Source organism: Lissotriton helveticus, chromosome 3_1 (genome assembly GCF_964261635.1).
Source record: "Lissotriton helveticus chromosome 3_1, aLisHel1.1, whole genome shotgun sequence".
Taxonomy (NCBI): domain Eukaryota; kingdom Metazoa; phylum Chordata; class Amphibia; order Caudata; family Salamandridae; genus Lissotriton; species Lissotriton helveticus.
The window spans coordinates 603,876,452-603,888,680 of NC_136061.1; positions in this window are offsets into that span (position 1 = coordinate 603,876,452).

Sequence of the window (12,229 nt, forward strand, 5' to 3'; positions counted from 1 at the left end):
GACCACTCTTACCCAGTCCAAAGATCAGGGCTTGATCCATCACCGTTATTTAGCTCACTGCCCCATCCCAGCTCAGAACCTGGCTATATGCAAATTAGTCTGTCCCTGGCCCAGTGCATCATGGGAACAGGGCAGACCAAACTACCAAGCCAATTCTTCACCAGAAAGGAGACAAGCTACCGAGGACCGGTTTCTGGCATTTCAGCCTCGTCGGCCCGGCTTGCTTGAATCCTGATGGAGCAGTGAGCAAGGGACTCATGTCTGAGTATACCCTGCCACACCTATAGTGGCCAAAAACGATTCAGAAAAGGGGGTGGTGATGAACAGAGTGTCTGAATTAAGCAGACCACTCTTACCCAGTCCAAAGATCAGGGCTTGATCCATCACCGTTATTTAGCTCACTGCCCCATCCCAGCTCAGAACCTGGCTATATGCAAATTAGTCTGTCCCTGGCCCAGTGCATCATGGGAACAAGGCAGACCAAACTACCAAGCCAATTCTTCACCAGAAAGGAGACAAGCTACCGAGGACCGGTTTCTGGCATTTCAGCCTCGTCGGCCCGGCTTGCTTGAATCCTGATGGAGCAGTGAGCAAGGGACTCATGTCTGAGTATACCCTGCCACACCTATAGTGGCCAAAAACTATTCAGAAAAGGGGGTGGTGATGAACAGAGTGTCTGAATTAAGCAGACCACTCTTACCCAGTCCAAAGATCAGGGCTTGATCCATCACCGTTATTTAGCTCACTGCCCCATCCCAGCTCAGAACCTGGCTATATGCAAATTAGTCTGTCCCTAGCCCAGTGCATCATGGGAACAGGGCAGACCGAACTACCAAGCCAATTCTTCACCAGAAAGGAGACAAGCTACCGAGGACCGGTTTCTGGCATTTCAGCCTCGTCGGCCCGGCTTGCTTGAATCCTGATGGAGCAGTGAGCAAGGGACTCATGTCTGAGTATACCCTGCCACACCTATAGTGGCCAAAAACTATTCAGAAAAGGGGGTGGTGATGAACAGAGTGTCTGAATTAAGCAGACCACTCTTACCCAGTCCAAAGATCAGGGCTTGATCCATCACCGTTATTTAGCTCACTGCCCCATCCCAGCTCAGAACCTGGCTATATGCAAATTAGTCTGTCCCTGGCCCAGTGCATCATGGGAACAGGGCAGACCAAACTACCAAGCCAATTCTTCACCAGAAAGGAGACAAGCTACCGAGGACCGGTTTCTGGCATTTCAGCCTCGTCGGCCCGGCTTGCTTGAATCCTGATGGAGCAGTGAGCAAGGGACTCATGTCTGAGTATACCCTGCCACACCTATAGTGGCCAAAAACGATTCAGAAAAGGGGGTGGTGATGAACAGAGTGTCTGAATTAAGCAGACCACTCTTACCCAGTCCAAAGATCAGGGCTTGATCCATCACCGTTATTTAGCTCACTGCCCCATCCCAGCTCAGAACCTGGCTATATACAAATTAGTCTGTCCCTAGCCCAGTGCATCATGGGAACAGGGCAGACCGAACTACCAAGCCAATTCTTCACCAGAAAGGAGACAAGCTACCGAGGACCGGTTTCTGGCATTTCAGCCTCGTCGGCCCGGCTTGCTTGAATCCTGATGGAGCAGTGAGCAAGGGACTCATGTCTGAGTATACCCTGCCACACCTATAGTGGCCAAAAACTATTCAGAAAAGGGGGTGGTGATGAACAGAGTGTCTGAATTAAGCAGACCACTCTTACCCAGTCCAAAGATCAGGGCTTGATCCATCACCGTTATTTAGCTCACTGCCCCATCCCAGCTCAGAACCTGGCTATATGCAAATTAGTCTGTCCCTGGCCCAGTGCATCATGGGAACAGGGCAGACCAAACTACCAAGCCAATTCTTCACCAGAAAGGAGACAAGCTACCGAGGACCGGTTTCTGGCATTTCAGCCTCGTCGGCCCGGCTTGCTTGAATCCTGATGGAGCAGTGAGCAAGGGACTCATGTCTGAGTATACCCTGCCACACCTATAGTGGCCAAAAACGATTCAGAAAAGGGGGTGGTGATGAACAGAGTGTCTGAATTAAGCAGACCACTCTTACCCAGTCCAAAGATCAGGGCTTGATCCATCACCGTTATTTAGCTCACTGCCCCATCCCAGCTCAGAACCTGGCTATATACAAATTAGTCTGTCCCTGGCCCAGTGCATCATGGGAACAGGGCCAGAAACCGGTCCCCGGTAGCTTGTTTCCTTCCCAGTATAAGAATTGGCTTGGTAGTTTGGTTTGCCCTGTTCCCATCATGCACTGGGACAGGAACAGACTAATTTGCATATAGCCAAGTTCTGAGCTGGGATGGTGCAGTGAGCTAAAAAACGGTGATGGATCAAGCCCTGATCTTTGGACTGGGTAAGAGTGGTCTGCTTAATTCAGGCACTCTGTTCATCACCACCCCCTTTTTTGAATCATTTTGTCCACCATAAGCGTGGAAGGGTATACTCAGATGTGAGTCCCTTGCTCATTGCACCATCAGGATTCAAGCAAGCCGGGCCGACGAGGCTGAAATGCCAGAAACCGGTCCCCGGTAGCTTGTTTCCTTCCCAGTATAAGAATTGGCTTGGTAGTTTGGTTTGCCCTGTTCCCATCATGCACTGGGACAGGAACAGACTAATTTGCATATAGCCAAGTTCTGAGCTGGGATGGTGCAGTGAGCTAAAAAACGGTGATGGATCAAGCCCTGATCTTTGGACTGGGTAAGAGTGGTCTGCTTAATTCAGGCACTCTGTTCATCACCACCCCCTTTTCTGAATCATTTTGTCCACCATAAGCGTGGAAGGGTATACTCAGATGTGAGTCCCTTGCTCATTGCACCATCAGGATTCAAGCAAGCCGGGCCGACGAGGCTGAAATGCCAGAAACCGGTCCCGGTAGCTTGTTTCCTTCCCAGTATAAGAATTGGCTTGGTAGTTTGGTTTGCCCTGTTCCCATCATGCACTGGGACAGGAACAGACTAATTTGCATATAGCCAAGTTCTGAGCTGGGATGGTGCAGTGAGCTAAAAAACGGTGATGGATCAAGCCCTGATCTTTGGACTGGGTAAGAGTGGTCTGCTTAATTCAGGCACTCTGTTCATCACCACCCCCTTTTCTGAATCATTTTGTCCACCATAAGCGTGGAAGGGTATACTCAGATGTGAGTCCCTTGCTCATTGCACCATCAGGATTCAAGCAAGCCGGGCCGACGAGGCTGAAATGCCAGAAACCGGTCCCCGGTAGCTTGTTTCCTTCCCAGTATAAGAATTGGCTTGGTAGTTTGGTTTGCCCTGTTCCCATCATGCACTGGGACAGGAACAGACTAATTTGCATATAGCCAAGTTCTGAGCTGGGATGGTGCAGTGAGCTAAAAAACGGTGATGGATCAAGCCCTGATCTTTGGACTTGGTAAGAGTGGTCTGCTTAATTCAGGCACTCTGTTCATCACCACCCCCTTTTCTGAATCATTTTGTCCACCATAAGCGTGGAAGGGTATACTCAGATGTGAGTCCCTTGCTCATTGCACCATCAGGATTCAAGCAAGCCGGGCCGACGAGGCTGAAATGCCAGAAACCGGTCCCCGGTAGCTTGTTTCCTTCCCAGCATAAGAATTGGCTTGGTAGTTTGGTTTGCCCTGTTCCCATCATGCACTGGGACAGGAACAGACTAATTTGCATATAGCCAAGTTCTGAGCTGGGATGGTGCAGTGAGCTAAAAAACGGTGATGGATCAAGCCCTGATCTTTGGACTGGGTAAGAGTGGTCTGCTTAATTCAGGCACTCTGTTCATCACCACCCCCTTTTCTGAATCACCACATTGGGTGGTGTCAGGCTAGTCCAGCAGACCTGTGCCAATGATTGGCTATATGGAACAGAATACTTGGCAGGGTGAATGGCTGGCTCAGGCAGTTTCAGCGTCATTGGCGGCCCCTCTTGGAGCGTGTGGATGGCGCACCCACACTGCTCTCTCCCACTTCCAGCCTCGGACGGCCCCTCCGTCTTTGAGGTGGAACAGAGTCAGCTGGGGGCAGGTTCTTCAGGGGCCACATCCGTCGCCAGGGGCACAGGTGGTGGTGGTGGTGGCGGTGGCGGTGGTGTTGCTGGCCGTGGCGCCAGGACAATTGGTTGAGGGGGGGTGGGGTTGTTCCGGGCTATCCATTCCCTCCACATTGTTGTCTGCTGGCCCATGATGTTCACTATCTGGCCAAGGTAGCCCGAAATTTCACGCAACATGTTCGTGTTGTCCACCGAGTCCTGGTGGGCACGATCTGCCTGTTCCTGGCCACGGTCGTATGAAGCCTGGCACCTGGCTAGGGCTTCAAGGGACTCTGCCACAGGATGGGGTGGGTGTCCTTCCTCAGTGCGGCGGAGTGTGGATCTCCTGATTGGCTGCTGTTGCCTCACCTCTCTCCTTTGTGGCCCACTCACCCTGCTTGGGTGGGAGGCCGATGGACCTGCGTCGTGCGGTGGGTTAGGCAGGGTTGCACAGGCAGGAGGGGTGGTACTGGTGGTGGTGGTGGTGGTGGTGGTGGTGGTGGTGACTCTGCAGATCACTGAGGCCGGTGTCGCTGGAGTTACAAATGCGACGGTTGTCGGGGCCGGGATTCCCTGTGAGCCTGATGGCCCTGGCTGTCTGCTTGGGCCCGCACCATCCTCCGCACCGGAGCTGCCTGTGTCATCGTCCCCAGAGAGTCCGGTATGGGTGTGAGGCGAGTCTTGCGGCCGGGTGCTGGTTTCCCCAGTCAGATTATGATCACCTGAGGGACAAGATTGTGCAGGTCAGTAATGTGGACATTACATGTTCATATCAATTTGTATACATTTCAGTGTCCAGTCGCACACACCCCACCCACCCTACCCTCCACCACCTTCCCTGTGGACATGGGGGCCTGTTGGGAGTTGTAGTTGTGACCTCTCACACACCCCCCACCCACCACCACCACCCTCCCTGTGGACATGGGGGCCTGTTGGGAGTTGTAGTTGTTACCTCTCACACACCCCCCACCCACCACCACCAAACTCCTTGTGGACATGGGGGCCTGTTGGGAGTTGTAGTTGTGACCTCTCACACACCCCCACCCACCACCACCACCCTCCCTGTGGACATGGGGGCCTGTTGGGAGTTGTAGTTGTGACCTCTCACACACACCCCACCCACCACCACCACCCTCCCTGTGGACATGGGGGCCTGTTGGGAGTTGTAGTTGTGACCTCTCACACACACCCCACCCACCACCACCACCCTCCCTGTGGACATGGGGCCTGTTGGGAGTTGTAGTTGTGTGCTCTCACACCCCCCACCCACCACCACCACCCTCCCTGTGGACATGGGGGCCTGTTGGTAGCCATTTACATTTTGGTGAGTATGTGTCCAACGTGCATGGCTTGGGGCCTGGGAGATGTGTCTTCTCAGTTGTGTGAGGCTGAGCATGTCCGTCTAGGCTCTCTGGGTGAAGTATAACCAGCACCTTCTCCTCCCAATCGGTGTAGGGTATGGGCTCCGGGGGTGTGCCGCCGCCAGTGTGATTGGCTCTCGCATGGTTTTTGGCGCGGATGCCTTTCACCCTGGTTTTCAGGTCATGCCAACGCCTCTGTATTTCGTGCTTTGTCCTTGGCACGGTCCCTGACGCATTCACCCGACTGACGATTCTGTCCCACATGTGATTCTTTTGCGCCACGGTGGTCTGCTGGACTTTGGCCCCGAATATGTGGGGCTCAACACGGACTATTTCATCGACCATTACCTTTAACTCGGTGTCCGTGAATTTAGGGTTTTTTTTGGGTGCCATGGTGTGTGGTGCTCAGTGTGTGGGTTGAGTGAGTTGGGGAGTGCAGGTGTGTGGTGTGTGGTGTGTAGGAATGGTGTGGTGGGTGTTTGTGTGGTGGGTGTGGTAGGGTGGTGGTTGTGTGTCTTCAATTTGAGTATGCTGTAGATCGTATAGGGCCTCTTGCTAGCAGCAATGCTGTGATGCAAAGGATTGTGGTAGTGGGTGGGTGTTCTTTTATAGTCGTGTCTCCATGGTTGTTGGCAGTCAGGTGGTAGGTGGGTGTTTTGACTAGTGTGCATTATTGGGTACTTGGGGGGTGTCATAGTGGCCTGTGATTGGTGTTGGTGTTTCAGGGGGGGTTGTCCTTTTTCGTGTGTTTGCTATTTACTGGCGGCACACTTTTTGACATTGGTTTGACGGTAGGGATGTTGTTCGTGTTGGCCTTCCACAGTGATGCACTGTTTCTCGTTGCATTCTTTCCGCCACGGACGTGGATGGCTGTGCGTACCATGGTACAGGCGGCGTTATCCTAATTGCGGACACAGAGTTTTCACAGGTATGGCAGTAAATGTGGCTGTTTCCGCGGTCATGTCCGTCCGCAGCGGTGGGTGTTCATTTGGGTCTGTCCGCCGCGGACGGTGTTAGATGTGTTCCATCCACCGCGGACGGTGTTTGATGTGATCCGTCCGCCGCGGTCAGAGTTTCTTGACATGAATATCCTAATCGCAACCGTGGATTCTCCGCGGCGCTGCCGGGAGTTAGATTTCCCCGAACATGGCGCACAGTACCCGTTTCCGTCCGCCATCCTAATCGACCCCATAATTTGATGAAAAAAACATAAATGAACAATTAAAAAAACAGTTTCTCTATACAATAGAGTTAGCAAAAATTCAGACCCTCTTGGGACAATGATTAAAAACACATTACAATCAATAATCACAAACAATACAATTCAATACAAAAACATATAAGTCAATACAGTTAAGAATATCAATATTGATCAACACAAGGAAACCCAATAGACACACGATTGTATTCTGTTGTCTAGATAGATCCAACGACTTTATATTTAAGGGGGAAACCTGGTGAGAGCCCTGCTCTTATCCAAGGAATTCCTACAGGTTGGATTCTTAAAGCAAATTGCGTCAACGCATTTCGGTGGTTGTGAGCAAAGATAAGGAAAACCACCTTCTTCAGGACTCAACATATATGGAATTTACTCCTCCATCTAGCGGATCTATTATCTACAACAACGTAGGGGACAAAAAAAAAAAATATTACCTACTGGCGGTCGCCAGTATGTATATATAGTTAGGATTTTTTCTCTATGGGATTTTTGAAAATTCTATGTCTAATAACTTTGGCGTTTGTGGACGGAATTGGCTGAAATTTTCAGGAAAATGGCACATTTTGTTTCTGAGCAGCCCTTGAAAATTTGGGGGGGGTTCGTCAAGGGGGGCCGAGAAAAAAGGGGGGTCCCAAAACGTGTTTTTAACATTGAGTTTTCCATAGGGCGGTTGGCCTCACTTTTAGCCCGAACGGCTGAATGGATTTGCACGAAACTTGGCAAAATTGTAGGGACTGGTAGCCCGATGTGCCTTTGCTAGGTCTCAATATATGTGCTCCAGTGGATTTTGAGAAATTAACGTTCAAAAAAAATATATATCTGTAACAGCGGACCGGGCAGCGCTCCGGTTCGCGGACTTTTCGCGGTACGGAGATTTGTGAAGCGAAGCTGATTGGTTCTCCGGCGTCTGTGAACATTCCAAACAGTCCGTAGCGGCCGCCATCTTGTCTCTCGGTAGGATCGAGAGACAAGAGGAGGCCAAAGCGAAGGGGCAAATGACCATAAGGGGGCATAGTAGATCCTCGCTGACCCCCTAGGTTTGATGTGGAGGTTTTAAAAGGGCCCCGCGGGGCAAAAAAAAAAAATAATAATAATAATCGAACGGCTGAATGGATTTGCACGAAACTTGGTAAAATATTAGGGACTGGTAGCCCGATGTGCCTTTGCTAGGTCTCAATATATGTGCTCCAGTGGATTTTGAGAAATTAACGTTCAAAAAAAGATATATATCTGTAACAGCGCTCCGCTTCGCGTAACGGAGGTTTGCGAAGCTGATTGGTTCTCCGGCGTCTGTAAACATTGCAAACAGTCCGTAGCGGCCGCCATCTTGTCTCTCGGTAGGATCGAGAGACAAGAGGAGGCCAAAGCGAAGGGGCAAATGACCATAAGGGGGCATAGTAGATCCTCCTTGACCTCTTAGGTTTGATGTGGAGGTTTTAAAAGGGCCCCGCGGGGCAAAAAAAAAAAATAATAATAATAATCGAACGGCTGAATGGATTTGCACGAAACTTGGCAAAATTGTAGGGACTGGTAGCTCGATGTGCCTTTGCTAGGTCTCAATATATGTGCTTCAGTGGATTTTGAGAAATTAACGTTCAAAAACAAGATATATATCTGTAACAGCGCTCCGCTTCGCGGAGATAAAATTATATCTGTATTACCTAGCTGTTGCTAACACCAGTTAGCGACGGCTAGTAGGAGATAGCGACCATCTTGGGCCCCACTTTGCATGTGAGTGATATTTATCACTAATGACATGCAAAGTGGGCATGCCAAGATGTTAGCGACTGGAAACAGTCGCTAACATCGCTATCTCGTATTATCAACTTTTGGAAATATTCGCGATAAGCGCGAATATCTCCAAAAGCTAGCACCTGCCCTGAGCAGTTCTTAGCCATGTTATCCAATGGGAGGTGGATAACATGGCTAAGAGCATTAGCTCGGTAATGCATGAATATCGCTGAGTTTTCAGCGATATTAATGCATTGCGGTCGTTTTTTATCGTATTTGCGATAAACCTTGATAATAGCAAGGTTTATCTGCGATAATTTCTGACGATGCTTAGCGGTAAAAAAATCGTTGCTAAGCATCGTTAGGGATAAATATCGCTTAACTTTGGTAATATGCCCCAACGTCTGTTAACGTTCGATTCGAAGGAAATCAGGAAGTGTTGAAAAACATTGTCTGCGCCATCTTGTCTTTTTTCAAATGCCACACTTTTGTCGTGCACGGCAGCCATTTTAGATGCCTTGACCAGACCCACTCTGTGCACGCTGTCGATCCTTAGCATGGCTCCCCACCCTCGCAAGCATCTCCTCCAGGCAGTGGTCACCCCCGCTCTCTGTCTTATGCATGGGTAATAAATCTCCCCCCATCTGCGCTGCTCTTCCCTGAGAATCACACCCTGTGCCCGCCCGACACCTCCCTTTCGCCCTATTCACTACCGCACCCTCTGACACTCCTTTTCCTCTGTGTCCGATTGTCCAGGCCGGTCCTAGGGTATCAGCTAGCCCTGCAGATGTAGTTTATGGCCCCAGCTGTAAAGAATCACCCCTCTTCAAAGGAGTTATAGTAGATCAAGGCCCACACTCGATGAGATCCGTCACAGCAGACGCGTTCCTATTATCTGAAAACCATCCTGTATTGTGATTGGGGAGGGGACCGAGCCTGAAGCGGAAGATTCCAGGGATGACTCTTTGTACATCAAAGTTTTTACAATTATGTGTCACATTAAAAATATATAGCACTCCGACAAAGTAGTAAGATTATAAAACTTTAATAACTTATAAATATATACAAGAAAACAAAAACAGTAATAACATATAAACATTTTTAGGGAAAAACAACGAAGTAGCGGTCGGCTGTGCGAATAGTCCCAACGCAGCACAACGTCCAGATTTCTGGCGTGGGGCGTCGCGGGGGGTGGGTCATCAGTAGCAAACTGTTGTGCGAATAGTTCCAAGGCAGCAGAACGATGGCACCAAGGTGATGTCCAGTAAGTTGCCGCACTGGTTTTGGTATCCTACAATGCTGCTCCGAATAACGGCGTGGGGCGCCCCGGGGGAGGCGGCGTGAACGGGCCTCTGCAGGTGGAGTCTCATCTGTTGTAGTGGGGCGCCCCTTTACCGTTTCAGTTGCCATTCCGTCCGTTTTTGGTCCACTGTGTCAAAAGCCGCAATTCAGCTGAGTTGCGCCCACTCTTGCGGTGCAGCGATAGGCGGCTGTCACAGGACTCTCAAAATGGCGGCAGGCTGTTTCCTTTTTGGGCCTGGTCCACTGAAATGGCCCTGGGACACCTTGGAAATCGGACGCTTGTCTGCTAGGTCTTGGACCCCATTCTCGAAAGCGTCCCCTCCGCCTTGAGGATTCATCAAAAGTTTTGGGGGCCCCCGACTCCTGTAGGCTTCTGGTGGGGAGCGGCTGCCATGATTGCTCGCGGAATGACCACGACGGAGCTACGAGATGGTGGTGCTCTCATGCTGACGCCAGCTTCAGTCTGAAACATCCAGAAACAAGGTGGGGCTTTCATCGTTTGGGGAAAAAAAAAGTTTTCATCCAATGAAAAGTGTTGTTTTTAGGTCATATGATCAAGCCTTCCATCATTAGGAAACCAAAAGTAAAATGAACCAATGAAAAGTTTTATAAACAAGTCACATGACCTGTTATGCGGCATAGGGTATAAAATGCGGAGAAAATACGTTGGCACGTGAGGCGGCGTCAGTAGCGGACCGATGTGCGAATAGGCCGAAGGCAACACAACGCGCCAAGATCCGGATGGCACCGAGGTGGTGTCCAGCAAGTTGCAGCACTGGTGTGGCCATCCTACAATGCTGAAAGTCGGCGTGGGGCGCCCCGTTGGCCTGTGAGTTTGCGTCAGTAGCGGACCGATGTGCGAATAGGCCGAAGGCAGCACAACGCGCCAAGATCCGGATGGCACCGAGGTGGTGTCTAGTAAGTTGCCGCACTGGTGTGGCCATCCTACAATGTTGAAAGTCGGCGTGGGGCGCCCCGTTGGCCTGTGAGATGGCGTCAGTAGCGGACCGATGTGCGAATGGGGCCAACGGCAGCGCAACAATATTTTCGGAATAGAAGACACCACAAGGCGCTGAGATGCCAAGATCCGGATGGCACCGAGGTGGTGTCTAGCAAGTTGTGGCACTGGTGTGGCCATCCTACAATGGTAAAAGTCGGCGTGGGGCGCCCTGTTGGCCTGTGAGATGGTGTCAGTAGCGGACTGATGTGCGAATGGGGCCAAAGGCAGCGCAACAATATTTTCTGTATGGAAGATACCACTAGGCGTGGAGATGCCAAGATCCGGATGGCACCGAGGTGATGTCTAGCAAGTTGCTGTACTGGTGTGGTCATCCTACAATGCTGAAACTCGGCGTGGGGCGCCCCATTAGCCTGTGAGATGGCGTCAGTAGCGGACCGATGTGTGAATAGGCCGGAACCAGCACAAGGCGCCAAGATCCGGATGTCACCGTGGTGGTTTCATAGTTGAGAGGCACTTCATCTGCAGTGGGGCGCCGAGATCCGGATGGCACCGAGGTGATGTCTAGCAAGTTGCTGTACTGGTGTGGTCATCCTACAATGCTGAAACTCGGCGTGGGGCGCCCCATTAGCCTGTGAGATGGCGTCAGTAGCGGACCGATGTGCGAATAGGCCGAAGGCAGCACAACGCGCCAAGATCCGGATGGCACCGAGGTGGTGTCTAGTAAGGTGCACTGGTGTGGCCATCCTACAATGTTGAAAGTCGGCGTGGGGCGCCCCGTTGGCCTGTGAGATGGCGTCAGTAGCGGACCGATGTGCGAATGGGGCCAAAGGCAGCGCAACAATGTTTTCTGAATAAAAGACACCACAAGGCGCTGAGATGCCAAGATCCGGATGGCACCGAGGTGGTGTCTAGCAAGTTGTGGCACTGGTGTGGCCATCCTACAATGGTAAAAGTCGGCGTGGGGCGCCCTGTTGGCCTGTGAGATGGTGTCAGTAGCGGACCGATGTGCGAATAGGGCCAAAGGCAGCGCAACAACATTTTCTGACTGACACCACAAGGCGCTGAGATGCCAAAATCCGGATGGCACCGAGGTGGTGTCTAGCAAGTTGCTGTACTGGTGTGGTCATCCTACAATGCTGAAACTCGGCGTGGGGCGCCCCATTAGCCTGTGAGATGGCGTCAGTAGCGGACCGATGTGCGAATGGGGCCAAAGGCAGCGCAACAATATTTTCTGAAGAGAAGACACCAAAAGGCGCTGAGATTCGGTTACCACCGAGGTGATGTCTAGCAAGTTGCCGCACTGGTGTGGCCATCCTACAATACTGCTCCGAATAACGGCGTGGGGTGCCCGAAGGGGGGGGGGGGCGGCGTGAACGGGCCTTCCTAGGTGGAGGCTCGTCTGCTGTAGTGGGGCGCCCCTTTACCGTTTCAGTTGCCATTCAGCTGAGTTTCGGCTGCTCTTGATGCTACAGCGACAGGCGGCTGCAACAGGACTCTCAAAATGGCGGCCTGTTCTTTGGATTTGGGCCTGGTCCACTAAAATGGCCCTGGGACACCTTAGAACTCGGACGCTCGTTTTTTTTTTCCTTTCCTGTACATGCAAAAAAAGGTAAATG